Source organism: Triticum urartu, unplaced genomic scaffold (assembly GCF_056163025.1).
Source record: "Triticum urartu cultivar PI428250 unplaced genomic scaffold, HENAU_Tu73 scaffold193, whole genome shotgun sequence".
Lineage (NCBI taxonomy): Eukaryota > Viridiplantae > Streptophyta > Magnoliopsida > Poales > Poaceae > Triticum > Triticum urartu.
In genome coordinates, this window is record NW_028260361.1 from 1 (window position 1) to 13,743 (window position 13,743).

The 13,743-nt window shown below is 43.9% G+C and overlaps 1 pseudogene; it reads left to right on the forward strand.

The window, feature by feature from the left end:
* The first annotated feature begins 1,218 nt into the window (after nt 1-1,218).
* On the forward strand, nt 1,219-4,305 carry LOC147953882 (uncharacterized; annotated as a pseudogene).
* The last annotated feature ends 9,438 nt before the right edge of the window (nt 4,306-13,743 follow it).

Sequence of the window (13,743 nt, forward strand, 5' to 3'; positions counted from 1 at the left end):
CAAGTTAGGTGTCCTACGCTAGGCGCAATCCTCGTTTCAGTACTACACTAGTGGTATGACCTTCGAAAGGCGGAGAAAGTGGGGTTCAGGGCTTTAGGGCATACAATGGGTTATGGGGTCCATGGTACACGGATGCGCTAACCAGCGAGAAAACGCCTAGCGCTTAACTCGTCCGGTGCGGGTCTATTTCTCCCTTCGGGTCCTGTACACCTGTAAAAAGGAAAGGAGATAAGTTGTTTCTCTTTAGAAAGCTAAGTAAGGCTAAAGCTCTGTTTCCATTCCTGTTTATAAAAAAGAATGCTAGCACGACTTTCAAATAACCAGAAAGGAGTGTAGGATTGATTCCTCACATGATACGCATTTCCATCTAATCTAGTTGGGATTTAGGTTCCTGCTAGGCGAGATATTTATTTAAAGACAGCTGGAGGTACGAATTACCCGATTGTGAACGCTTCTTACTCGCAGGAATAATCCCATTGTGTCCACGTATCCACACGATTGGTTTCTGAACCAGAAGTTCATTCATTTTTGATCGAGAAACATGGCGCAGGTGTCAGATTGGAGTGATTATTGAGACGTGGTATGAGCGAACAGAATGATTGGGGTTTGGGGTAGTAACACCAAAAGAAGCGTTAGTTGTTGTCTCGGATTGAGAAGCAGTGGCATCTTTAGCGGTCAATGCCCACGAAGGAAGGTCTTTTCTCACTCATTATTTAGATTAGTTAGCCGTGTGCACCTCTTCTTTTTTCCTTTCAGAATAGAAGATGGGGTTGTACCTGTCATCTCTTGATACCAGTATTCTAGCTTATGGTTCCTTTGTCGGTTTCCCCTGACCATACATATCTACTTCGGCGTGTAAAGAAGCTGCTCCGCTGATTACCCACCAACAGATGCTTTTGGCGCTCCTACCTTTTCCCTGGGATGAGTCTCCAAAGCGGGTCACTAATAGCTTCGGTGTGCAGGAAACTATGGCCACACCCCTTTCCTACTCTAAAGCCGCTGCCCTTACTAAATAGTGAAGCCGTGCATACGTTTCCTCACTCAATCCGTCTGGTAGCAGAAGCCCTTTACCTAGGGTAGGGCTTCACGAGGTTTAAGTTTAAGATTATTGATAGAATCAACGAATCTCACTTCTAATGGGCTTTACTACACTACCAGAGGAGTACAAGTTTGAAACGGGCAGCAGCTGCACACTACCTATGCAATAAATCAAGACGAAAGCAGGGCGCTTAGGACACTGGATTGGAAACTTAGACTGCCTTCCCTCTTTACTCGCTTGTTCCACTTGGTATTCACAATCAAAGGTCTCCCCAACCATTATAACAAGAACCAACCGTTGGATAGGGCCACCGCTCGATGGGTTGGATCCTGCTCACCACGCGGAAAACAACCATACAATTTAGTAATTCCGGGGCTTACTATTCAAGGGCAAATCAAGTAGAATTGTGTATATAGATGAAAAAGGAGAATGGCGAAGAAAGTCAATTTGTCCAAAGCACGGTGCCGACCTCCTTCTTTTATACTATACGAACGAGAATTCTCATTTCTTGTGAATGGGCCCAATTTCCCTTTTGTTACTGGTCGGGACGACCTAAATCCTATATCGGTTTCTCAAGTGCCAAATAGAATAGTTCTTTTCCAAGTTTGGGTAGGATTCCCGACACCAATCACATCTGTAAGTAGCAAAGATTTAAACAAATAATGAGAGGCCTTTATCTAATTAAGTTGAATAATACACAGATTGTAATAAAGGAGCGTGCTAACTGTCACAGATAGCGTGGAGATAAACAGCACGTACCGACCAAGTGTCGCGGTAGGTTGGCTGGTGCAGGCAGGTTTGATAACTCAGTAAGAGAGTATGACCACTTTGGGAAATCCCCTAGCTTTCGTCCCTCACTGTCTACAGCGTAGCCGTCATGGAACCCCAGTGTCTTCGTCAAGCATTCCACTCTAGTTTTCGCTACCAGTGTTTCAACAACACACAATACCGCCGGCCCCCATGCCACACATGTCAAATTATAGAATAGATCTCGAGTAGAGACAAGAAGACAGCACGCTAAAGCGATCGAAATGGTTGTACATGACTAGTCGTCTCCTGCGGCTCGCGATAACATGAATATCTCTCATTCTCTTCCATTCTTAGGCCTTCCTAAAATAAGACAAATATAAAGCAATCGAGCCAAAGAGAAAATCATGAAGCATCTAAGGTTTCCTTATCTTTTTACAATCTAGCTCCTCCGGATACGATCATGCTTAATGTTACTGGCGCATGTTAATGTCTTAATCTCATAATAGACGAAAGAACGATAGGGAGTTGGTATCAAATCCATACCGATGATGAATGCATTCCATTCCATCGGTTAAGTTGGTATCCTCAGGAAAAAACAAAGCAGCGGAGTACCCATTTTTACATGAGAAAGAAAATGAGCTGATTTGAAGCTCTGCTCTTGTTATGTTGAACAAACGCCCTGCGGGGCACGCCCTCCGGGGGTTTACGCCAGGAATTCCGTAGAAGAGAGTCTTGGTAAGAAATAAATAAAAAAGGTACAGTCTACCGCAAGTAAAAAACCCATAGCTTCTATCGCTGACGGGGCCTTTCAGGCTATCTAAAATACCACCATCGTAAAGGAGGATTCGAAGAAGACGGCATGACCGGGAGAGAGACGCAAGGATGGGACTGGAACGATTGAGAAGCACTCATTTATCACGGATGAATAAAAATATGCGTATAGTAAAGACATACGCCCCATATCTGCGGATGATAGGCTCTAATTGCATGTGACCAGTACGGGAACCGAGTTCATGTCTTTCCGGGAGTAGAGCTTGCGTTAAACTTGCTTCAATGGCGATGAAAATAGCTCAGTTGGTAGACGATGTCATGTGACAGCTTGTTTTCTCGTTGAAGCATTCTTAGACTGATAGCTAGGGAAGTCCCATTTTGCAAGGGCTCGCGGAGTAGCCACAGATAGAAATTATCAAGTACCAACCAAATAGTTCTTCCAAGGCTAAAGGCAGGCTGACCCGCTAATTATGTCGTAGGTAGGGATCTCGTTTGAATAAAATCGTATAACAATGAAGCGAGAAAACGTATGCGCCCGCAAACGGCTTTCGAGGCGATCCTGACCAGCAAACGAACTCAAATTCAAGCGACCCTCAAAGCGAGGGGAAGACCCCCATTCTTTTTGTCGAAATCTTACTGTACTTAAAAAGAACAATGTTGTTACTTCTTCAAATCTCTATTGTGTAGGTGTTCAGTCCCAGGTAGGAATAAGTAAAGGCTGTTTCTTGTTAGTCTGTCTCTTTCTCTTTAATAGCAGGTTCTTGGGTAAAAAACCCAGTCACTTTAGAAAGTCCCCCCTTTTTTTAGGGAGCAGAGCTGAAAAAGATGGGAAATTCCAATGATTCTTCGTTCATTATTTCCAAGTGTCATTCTTTTGTTCATTGCTATACCCATCGTTTGGTCTTGCGTTGCCAGTACTAATAATGGCATTAGTTGTCTTATTCGGAGTTCAAGGAATAGCCTTTCATCTTGGGAATGAGAATGTCGCGGATCTCAATGTTCTCGTCATGACCAATGCTCCTAACGAGGGTGACTTTCCCATAGACCAACCTCCCGTTGGCGGACTACCAGACCTCCAGCAGGAAATGGCGCACGCCGCCCATCCCGAAGCCATGATTTCGGAGTTGACTTCCAAGGTTGAAAGAATATTTAACGAAGTAGGCACTCCTCTTCCTTTAGAGGAGGGTGAGTCTGCGCGATCGTTCACTGAAAGTCTTATATTGTGGAATAGTGAGGGAGGAGATACTCTTCAACAAATCTTCTCTGATTATACGGAAGCCGGAGATGGAAGCGAATTCGTCGCAACAGCCACCAATCTGGCGAAGCGGTTTCGCCGCGCCGAGCTCGGTGAACCAGATTCTCCCGACCCCGATGCGCCTGCGGAAGAGCAGGAGGCTCATTCCACGGGATCCCCTGAAAGCACAAAAGCAAATGATGGGGCGAACGAGGCAGGCCCGTCTTCTTCGAGGAAGCGTAAAAGGTGGGATGATGATTCAGGGTCCGAAGATGACGATTCGGGGGGACCCGGGGAATCTCCAGATCCAGTGGAAATCGTTTACGAAGGGGATGCACAAGGGTACAACTGGGAGGGGGGATTAGGTTGGCCGCCAACTTCGCCTGCCTTTCTATCTGAGTTCTTCCCTCTTGATGCTTTCGAACGACTCCTAAATTTCACAAAATCCTTTTTTTTCTTTCTTATTTGAAATCCAAATCGAAATGCCTCAACTTGATAAATTAACTTATTTCTCACAATTCTTCTGGTTATGTCTTCTCCTCTTTACTTTTTATATTCTCTTATTTAATAATAATAATGGAATACTTGGAATTAGTAGAATTCTCAAACTACGGAACCAACTGCTTTCGCACCGGGGGGGCGAGATCCGGAGCAAGGACCCTAAGAATCTGGAAGATATCTCGAGAAAAGGTTTTAGCACCGGTCTCTCATATATGTACTCCAGTTTATCCGAAGTATCCCAATGGTGTAAGACCGTCGACTATTTGGGAAAAAGGAGGAAAATCACTCTGATCTCTGATTTCGGAGAAATAAGTGGCTCACGAGGAATGGAGAGACAGATTCTCTATTTGATCTCGAAGTCCTCATATAACACTTCTTCCAGTCGGATCACTTGTTGGAAAAAACATAATGCTCACACATGTTCCACACGGGCAAGGGAAGCATAATATCATGAAAGCCGTCTGATAATCTTTCTATAGGTTCCCCGAAGAGAATGGTCTCATCACAAAAACACTTTCTATATGTTCTGTTATTTCGAGATTCGAAGAAGCAAGCAAGTTTTTCATATAGTTGTTTTTGTGTAGTGATCTCTGTTCATGGAGATCACGAGGCCACTGATACCCGAAGTGGTTAGGTGGGATAGAAGAGAGGGAAAGCGGGCTTCTATCACATAGTTTCTCTTTCAGGGTACATAGGACGGCCCTCTCGTCATTACCTTTTGTGCTTACCCGTAGCTAGCTGTGCCTGAAGTCATGGATGATGCTATTCCCACTGAGAGATGTGCTGCAAAATGGAAGCTGTGTTAGTCCTCGGCTAAAATCATCTTCCTTTATTAAAGACCATATATATCCATATGTAGATAGAAGAGGGGATATAGTCGTTCAAAGCTAAGGTGAGTCTGTTCCAGCTAATTCCTCAGATTCCACTTTCCTGTCTGTCCATGTAAAAAGGAGTCCAGCCCACAAGGAGAGGGAATCCACAATAATATCTGTTTTAGATGCTTTCTACTATGTTTCAAGTGATCAAAGAATAGTATCTTTAGACAGAACTGAAATAGCAGATGCAGATTCGAATGTTAAGGTTATTAAAGCTTAAAAGAAAAAGCAGTCATAGGTTAGGTGACTAAGAAAAGAATGTGGAAAGGGTCACGGATAGGATTGGTATATTAGTTTCAGCTATAACAGAGATTTCTCAGCATGTTTCTATCTGGTTGGTATCCGCTGGTACCATTCATTGTGAGTGCTTTTAGGGGTTGCTCAACTCTCGGCTATTTTCACCATCTAAATGATTGCATCTTCCCGTTCTCACAATTTCTCAAAGGTTATTGTATTGATACTATGGAATTTAGAGTGAAAAAACAATAGGGTTCAATTCGATTCATTTTGGAAACTCTAGCGGGGCCATCCCAAATTCCTCTCAGCTGTCATAATTGAATAAAAGGGATCGTATAGCTTTCCAATCCAGCAACATACATCTATCACCTAGGCATAAACTGCCAACATCAGTATGCAGAAAGAATCTGTTTAGAACGGTTTAGAGTCGGAACCAAGGCAAGATATCCAGGATTCCGTGTCCCTCCAACTCCATCCATTGGCGGCGTCTTTTCATCCGGAGAAGCTGTCGAAGCGATAGCCATGTCTGATCCCCGTATCTGTGAAAGAGCAAGGTCTTCCTAGTGGAGTCTAGAAAAAGAGCCGGGTATTCTGAGTGGAGTCTGGAATGAGACCTGCTGCCTCTGGCTTGACCATTAGCTGCTCTATCTGTTATTGGCATGGCATTCCTGAACCCATAGAAAAAGAAGGATTAGGAGACGTCCATCGAAATAGACTAGGAGGCCTCTCACTAGCGCTATATAAGCTGCCGGATTCCCTTTCACTTAAAGCCATTCCAACAATCTATTCGTCGTAAGCCCTTCTAGCAGGAGCAGGGGCTGGAGCAGGAGACAGATCAAGCAGGAATGGTGAGTCACTCACAAAAGGTATTCACACCGAGCCTGACCCACCAACCTATGCACAATCTGATACCCCTCCTCTCGAAACGGAAGAACCAAGGGAAGCTTAGACCAAGCCATTGATCTATTCGAATTGGAGAGCCTGGAATGGTGTTACCAATAGCCCAGCCCCATCTTCATCCGCATCTTCATCTTAGGAATGCCTTTACCCATCCACCTAGGAACACAGAAAGCTACCATTTCTTGTTGCATCATTCTGGAATCCGTGGGTCAAGCTCACTTTCCGGGAATGCTATCGCTATCCTTTGAAACTAGTTCTCTCATTCTTCTGTTTCATACAGCCTAAGATTGGAAATCGAAATCCCCAAACAGACAGACGAGCTTCCCAGACCCCGATATGGAGATGGCGACTCAAGTCTTGCATGCCGGAAGGAGTGATTCTAGTCTAGGAGATCTATCAAACCCAAGTCTTTCTTTTACGAGCCTCGATCAATAATCAGTGTTGCACGCACCCATACCAAAACAAGAAACGGTACACTTTCCCTATCCCCATTCCCGTACCCTTTCCATCTACTGGCCAAGGTTTCCATTCTTTCTACTGGCCATGGCCAAGGAAAGGAATAGCCAACACCCATAAATTCTATGCAAACACTTCTCATCACCTTTTCCGCACCCAACCTGGTCTCGTGAGTCCAGGCCTAAGGATGGATACCTCTGCCTCGAGCTGACTTGACTATGTTCGATTCTATTGGATTCCATTCTCATCTCTGCGAGGAAGGATCCATAAAGCCAGCTAGGCCTCTTCTTATCGAAGGATCTATTACAGCCTATTCAAGCGAGAAACCTTTTGAGTAATGACTAGGTTATAGATCTGTATGGGATCCGCTAGGCACAGCCCGCGGTAGATCCCTTAGCGCAAAAGTAGGCAACCCTATGGCACCAAGTGGGTCAATCAAGTGATCAAGTATGATTCATCTCTAAGCGAGCGTAGAATATACAAAGCTTTCCATCTCCACCAACGGCAGATTTCTATCTTGCCATTTCAATTTGGCTCTATGAGAAGCTTGTATCCCTCGCTGTGACTACTATTCTTGTGTACAAACCTATGGTGGATAAACCTCTATGGTGCATGCATATCTGTTTCGCCTAACTTGTCTTAGTCATTCCCACATTGAATCGAATAAAATAGGACCAAAAGACGGAGGTTTCTGAACTTTTTTATGCTGTATGCCTAAGTTTCCAAACCCGTCTTGAAGGTTACTTTACCAGAGAAGTAGGTCCTATTGACCAAGAAGCGGAAAAAGCATAGTCGGTACTTCTTAATGCGGTACGTAAGCTGGTTATCCTGACTAACAATCATGCCTTGCTTGGATTTAGGGATTAGGAATTCTTATTGGGAAAGAGATTGGATTGGCATTCAAGTAGGAGTAGATCCTATTGGTCCAAAGTAGGCATTCTTGTATCAATTAAAGTAGCTATCTTCATGAAATAAGCGCTAAGATTCTAGTTCAAAGATAGGAGCATTAAGCTCTAAATCCAGTCAGTCCAGCTGGAAGTTTCACTAACTACTTAGGGAACTAGGGACCAGACCAGAGTTATGATTGGTGTATTCCATTCCTACCGTAATTGAGACTTGCCCTCGCTCGCGGGTGATTCCTTATAGCTTGATCCATGTGATGGCTGTTCTCTGCAATGAACCACAACATGTCCATGGACTTCACAGAGAATTGAGTGAATGCACTAAAAACCAAGAAATGACATAGCGAGAACTGAGCAGCTCGAAAAGCTCGGACTTCGTATACAGAAAGTAGAACTAAAAGCAGATGAGTAGAGATTGAATCGAGCATAGAAATAAGAGAGTTTTTCTTTGCTTAGCACTGTTCGGTTCGTCTTTCTTTACAAGTCAATCTATGCATAATTCTATTTCTTGCAGCGCTGAATCCGCTTTTGAAATACAGATCAGGGGGCGGTATTCTTATTCCTTGGCTCGCCACTTATGAAACAAAACTAGATATTTCTTATTATTTTCTTAGGAGCTGAGCTCCGCATGCGGTTCGATTAAGATGCGACAAAACCTTATCCATTAGTCTTGGCGATGCCAGGGATGGAGGGAGTCATCAGTCGCACAAGCTTATTGCTAAAGCCAAGACAGGACATAATAGCTTCTAAGTAATGCCATTGTACCCGCTTTCATCATGCCCAACTCAAAAACCATTTATCCCATACTTCTTCTTTTCTTGTTCCTTCGTATGAATAACAGGAATCCCGGTTCGGATGGTTGACCAACATTATGATTGTGTATGAACTAGGGCTTTGGCTCAACACCTGCTGTCTTTCTTGCCCATCCTTTTGTGGTATCGAAGCTGTTCATTGAGATCCATAGGTTCACGTTACAACCCACCAATAGTCGATTCCAGAGCGGAAGGCGAAAAAGATAGGACGGGGACCCTTCGGAAGAAGGTATATGCCCGTAGTATCTAGAAAATATTCATGGTTGCAAGAGCGAGGTTAGTCATCCTCACCATCACCATCAAATACCGGTACTCGCTTTTTCTACAAGCTTGATTTACGAACTCGACCTTTCGCAGGAAGGAAGTTCCGTATACCATCAACGGAGTCAAACCGCTAGAGGGTCACATATATCTAAATACTAGTTCCGATCATACCAGTACTTACTTCCGTGGAGATACGAGAAAGGGGAGAAGATGCGATTATGTATCATAAATACTAAGGCCAGACAGACTAAAAGGGGCTTTTGGATACGAAGAAGGTTTTCACGTCTTGCTTTGGGTGGTATGCTTCCTCACTGTTGCTATTCTGCCCTTTCCCGGTAGTCAACCACCAACGAACGCAAGGAGATCTGGACCTGCATGTAATGTTTTTTTTTGCCAATACTCTAAAGCAGCTTCCTTACATCAACATGGGATTGCAAAAGGGAGGGAAAAAGGCGACTCCTCCTTAGTAGGAATAGTAGCTGAGGCTGCTTCAACTCATAACGAAGCTATTCCAGCACATAAGTCCGGGATGATCTGAGGTCGCTGGTCTCACATGGAAGAGATACGAGCCTCCGCTGGATAAACACCAGAACTGGTATCGGCTTCTTTTGTTCGTAACGAACAAGCAACGGATTGGGGATTGCCAATAGAAAAAGATACAACCAACCAGCAGCTTTTGGAAACCAGGATCACCCCCCATTGTAAAGAGAACACGGCACCCCTTTCCGTAGGGGCTCGCAAAGGTATTATACTGGATGTGCGCAGAGAGCTAATGAAACTCCATTCCTTTTTCTCTATACTCAAGGATCTGCTATAGCTTGCTTTTCCAAGAGTATTGTATTGACCTGATTCCCCAGGAAAGAGTTGATGGCATCTCAACGCAAGAAGGTAGAGAAGAATCCCTAGCGAAGATGTGCCGAGAGCGAGAAAGCCTGTCTTCCCCGAGATTATTTATTCCTCTTATTTCTTATATGAATAACTGAAATCAATCCTCACTTGTATTAACTTCATGAGTGAAGAGATAGAGAAACCCTCAATACCGGCACTGCTCCTATCAAAATCAAATAATTGGATTTGTTTCCCCACTTCCTCCACGGGATTCGTACATCGGATGAGGATTCCTACAACGGTACAACGGATCAATCCATTCAAATCAATGAAACCATTAGGTACGCCCCGGGATCTACTCTATTTTTAGATTTGCTAATGCCGAGATCCGATGCGAAAGCAAAGCGAAGGTTGTTATTCAATAGTTGTTGCCGGTAAAGGAACAGCGGAACGGGTATCTTTAGCAAAGCAATTTTGATTGGTTGAATCGTATTGAGTTCCGGTCTCTTATAGGGTCTTTCTTTGTCCTACTTATAGTATCTTTCCTCCAGCCTATCGAAACTCGTGTTTTTATTAACCAACAACACATGCACTTTGTTAGAACTAAAGAAAAGGTTATTCAATCCACTAGTGCAACTGAAGTGAAGGAATTACCTATTCTGAACCTCCACAAGAAAGAGCTCATAACCACTGCTTGTGAACAGTTCTCCTCAACTGAAGGCGCACTACTGTTACTATCAGTCTAGTCTCTCGAGGGCACTCTTTCGATCTCGAACAAACTGACTTCTCCGGAAGAGAGATATTCAGAAAACCCGATTTCCAGTCCTGTCTTAAGAACCCGACTCCAAAGAAAGAAAAAAGAAAAGCGGACTAAAAGAGAACAACAAAAGAGAGATCACTTTCGACGATTGAACAGCACTTTTATATCCAGATTGGAACTGGACTTGAACCTTCATATCCAGATTTCACTCCACTTTCACTTTCATATCAGGAACGTCGACTTGCACTTTCAATAGTGAATTATTCACTTTCCGGAATTGGCTCATATTCACATAGGCCAAGAAAGACGAATAAGACCTTGAACTCCCTATTTCACGTATAATCGAGAGACTCATAATATCAGTGCCTTGGGTAAATGCCTACCAAAGGGAGAAGATTACCGAACTTTTTTCTGTCTTCTTCGCTTCCTAAAATATTTAGGGAACAGGCTGGCTTTCATGTTCATAAGTTCTCTTTGTCACATACATCCATCGCTTTCGTCTTTCTTGGCTTACTCAGGTGATCTAATTAATGGGCAAGCCCCACTCAAAGCAATTCAGTCCCGGAGCTCTTTCTTCTAAATGCGGATTCAATAGCACCGGTGACGAAAGCAAAGGATATTCAATCCACTTGTCGTCTTGTGGGCCTGCTTCTTTCCGTTCTTTCTCTTCTTTTGCAGAGGTGTGTGTTGCGCCACGCATACAAATCGTTTTTTTAGCCAAAGGGTGACTTTACCACTCGCTTCTGGTTCCAATGGATATGGGTTAGATGGATGGAGTCTTCCTTATTGAAGTGGGCAAGGCAAGCAGCTCCTCTCGAATAGGCTGATCGGTGATACGTGATTTTGGAATAAAAGCTAGACGACTCAGCCCTCTTCTCATCTCAAAGCTCGACCTCTGCCACTACTACTGCTTCCCTAGCCAAGCCATACTTCTCATTCTTTGCTTGAATCCATAAAAAAACAAATTCCGTCGAGTTTCCTTGCATGGGTTGATTGACCTTGAAGTCCATATATAGATTCCCGTAGTTCATCTCAACTTGACCAACCATTGAGAATGGAACAAATAGGGGAGATGGAATTCTTCTATATTGTCTTTCAACCCTTGCTCTTGCCTTGGCTTCGCCTTCCACCTTCAGCTAAGCACCTAACCCGTGGGACGGGACCTTCGGTCTAGCCTTTGTTCGGGTATGGGACCGACCTGGGATTCTTCCATCCGAGTGAGTACCGCCCTTCTGATTTGGTTTGAGTACGGGACCGACCTTCTCTTTTGTTTGTAATTGGGCTTGCCCGAAACAAAGGAACTTTGGTGTGAGAACCCACCCGAGTTGGTAACCCAACGTTTTCACCTACGATTTCTCCCTCGTCTTCTTTGCCTAGCCTTTAGCTTCTTTCTTGTCTGATCTTAGATTTCACTGTTAGGAAATAGGGCATTACCTGTCACTCCGCCTTTCTAAGAAGGCCTTTCGCTTAGTTGTCCTTTCTACTAGAACTTCCCTTTAGCAGTTCTGGAACATCTATAGTATGCTTGAATGTCGGCAATTTTTCTATATTCTCTTCCTCCTCGTCCATTAGTTCAGTTCCTTTCCTTAGTGAAATCTGCCCCCCTCCATCTTTCGAGAACAACAAGAGGGCATTCTCAAGCAGGCGTATTCTTCTTCACTTCCTAAGAAGGCATTTTCTTGCTAACAAGCCATTCTGGCAAACAAAAGAGCTACTTCTATCAAAGAGGAGCAAAGGCTAAGCGGAACTCCTCCCTTCGTGTCTTCTTCCTTTCCAAGCTTGTTGCGGGGAATCTGGGCTCTTTTTCAGCCCCTAAGGACTGCTACTTTGATGAATGAGGCCTGACGGTCTTAATTCCTAATGCTACTCCTACTGCTATTGCTATTGTTACTGCTTTTGGGAATTGGCATCTGGCATCTTTCTTTCTTCATAGGGGCCTAGCCAAGGAAAGCTTTCCCATTAAATGAATGTGCTTGCGTACTCTTCGATTCCTGCGGGAAGTGTGGGACTAATTGAATTTCATTCTTGTCTGCTAAGAGAATTATTCTTCCTTACAGCTTGCATTCGATGCATCCACCGTACTAAGAGCTCCTTCTTGAAGAACCGATTCTGTAACAACCCCAAAGGCGAATCTATCTAAATAAACCTAAAACTCCCATTATGATTTGAGATTGCCTTGCCGTTGCGCCCCTTGCCTTTCTTACTGGATTTCCAGTTGATGGGGAAGGCTTGCAAAGAAGCTTGTGTCGAAGAGAAGTGGAAAACTAAGCTGTTCGGGCTTAACTTAAACCTGATTGCCCTAGTAGGAGTCAGAATAAGGTTGAGGCTTGAAGACAAGCAACTGACATCTCGGATCTTGCCATTGCCAGGAGCATGGATGCCCAGAATGCCTCAGTCTATGTCTGTCTATATAGGCTTTAAGGAAAAAGGCAAGTAAGCCGTAAGCCAAAAATCAAGGCTTTTAAGGACCTTCGACAGCTTATAAATAAGCTAATAACAGATCTTTTGCGTCTTTCGAGATGCGAAGAGAAGTAAGAAGGTTTACTATTGGGATAACGAAGATATGACCATATTTCAGATCGATTTTCAACAGACGAGATCGGATAGTAGAATAGAGAGAAGGATTTGCTGCTTTCTTAAAATGATAGAGAGTCAGGAGAGGGTCTATGTTAATAGAGCTCTTTAGATAGGGAGAGGAAAGACGTAACTAGACCGCGGAAAGAATAGAATCTTTTACCGCTACATCCGCTGGAGAAGAAAACTCAGCAAAGGAGATTCCTATCCTTTCTCTAGTTGAAGACTAATCTGGATATTCCCGAAGATGCTTGACTTCGAGTTCTTGGAGTGACAGCTTTCTTTGTAAACAAGGGTCCCTTACTCTATTACTTTTCCACTTCATTGATCTGAAAGAAGTGACAGAAGAAAGCTACGGGCATATACCCCTGCCCCGGGGGAACAGGTGCCACCTCAACAGCTATATTCTAAATCGTTAAGCCTCGCAACCCTTTCCTTTGTATCGGACCTTTCCGCTTTCCTTACTTTCCTTCCTCACTCAAACTTCAAAAAGTCCTTCCATGAATCTAGGGAAGGAAAACCACCTCTGACTTCACCAAGTCTCCCTTTCTTTGGTCGAAGGCTTCAGGTCAAGATCCTTTTTCCTATCTATTGAAGATGCAAAGAGAGATGCTTCTTCCTCTTCAAGTTGGAAGTGCAAGAAGAAATGCGGTAAATAGGAGTTCCATCTACCACGCACTCGCCCCACACTCCAGCTAACTTCAGCATCCATACTCAGCTAGGAGGAAGGTGCCGGGGACACTATGAACACACATGTACTTGGTTGACTTCACGTCCCGTCTCACAACCGGGTAAGATCAAATAAACAAACAGCTTGCTTGCCCAATCCCTATTGAGAGG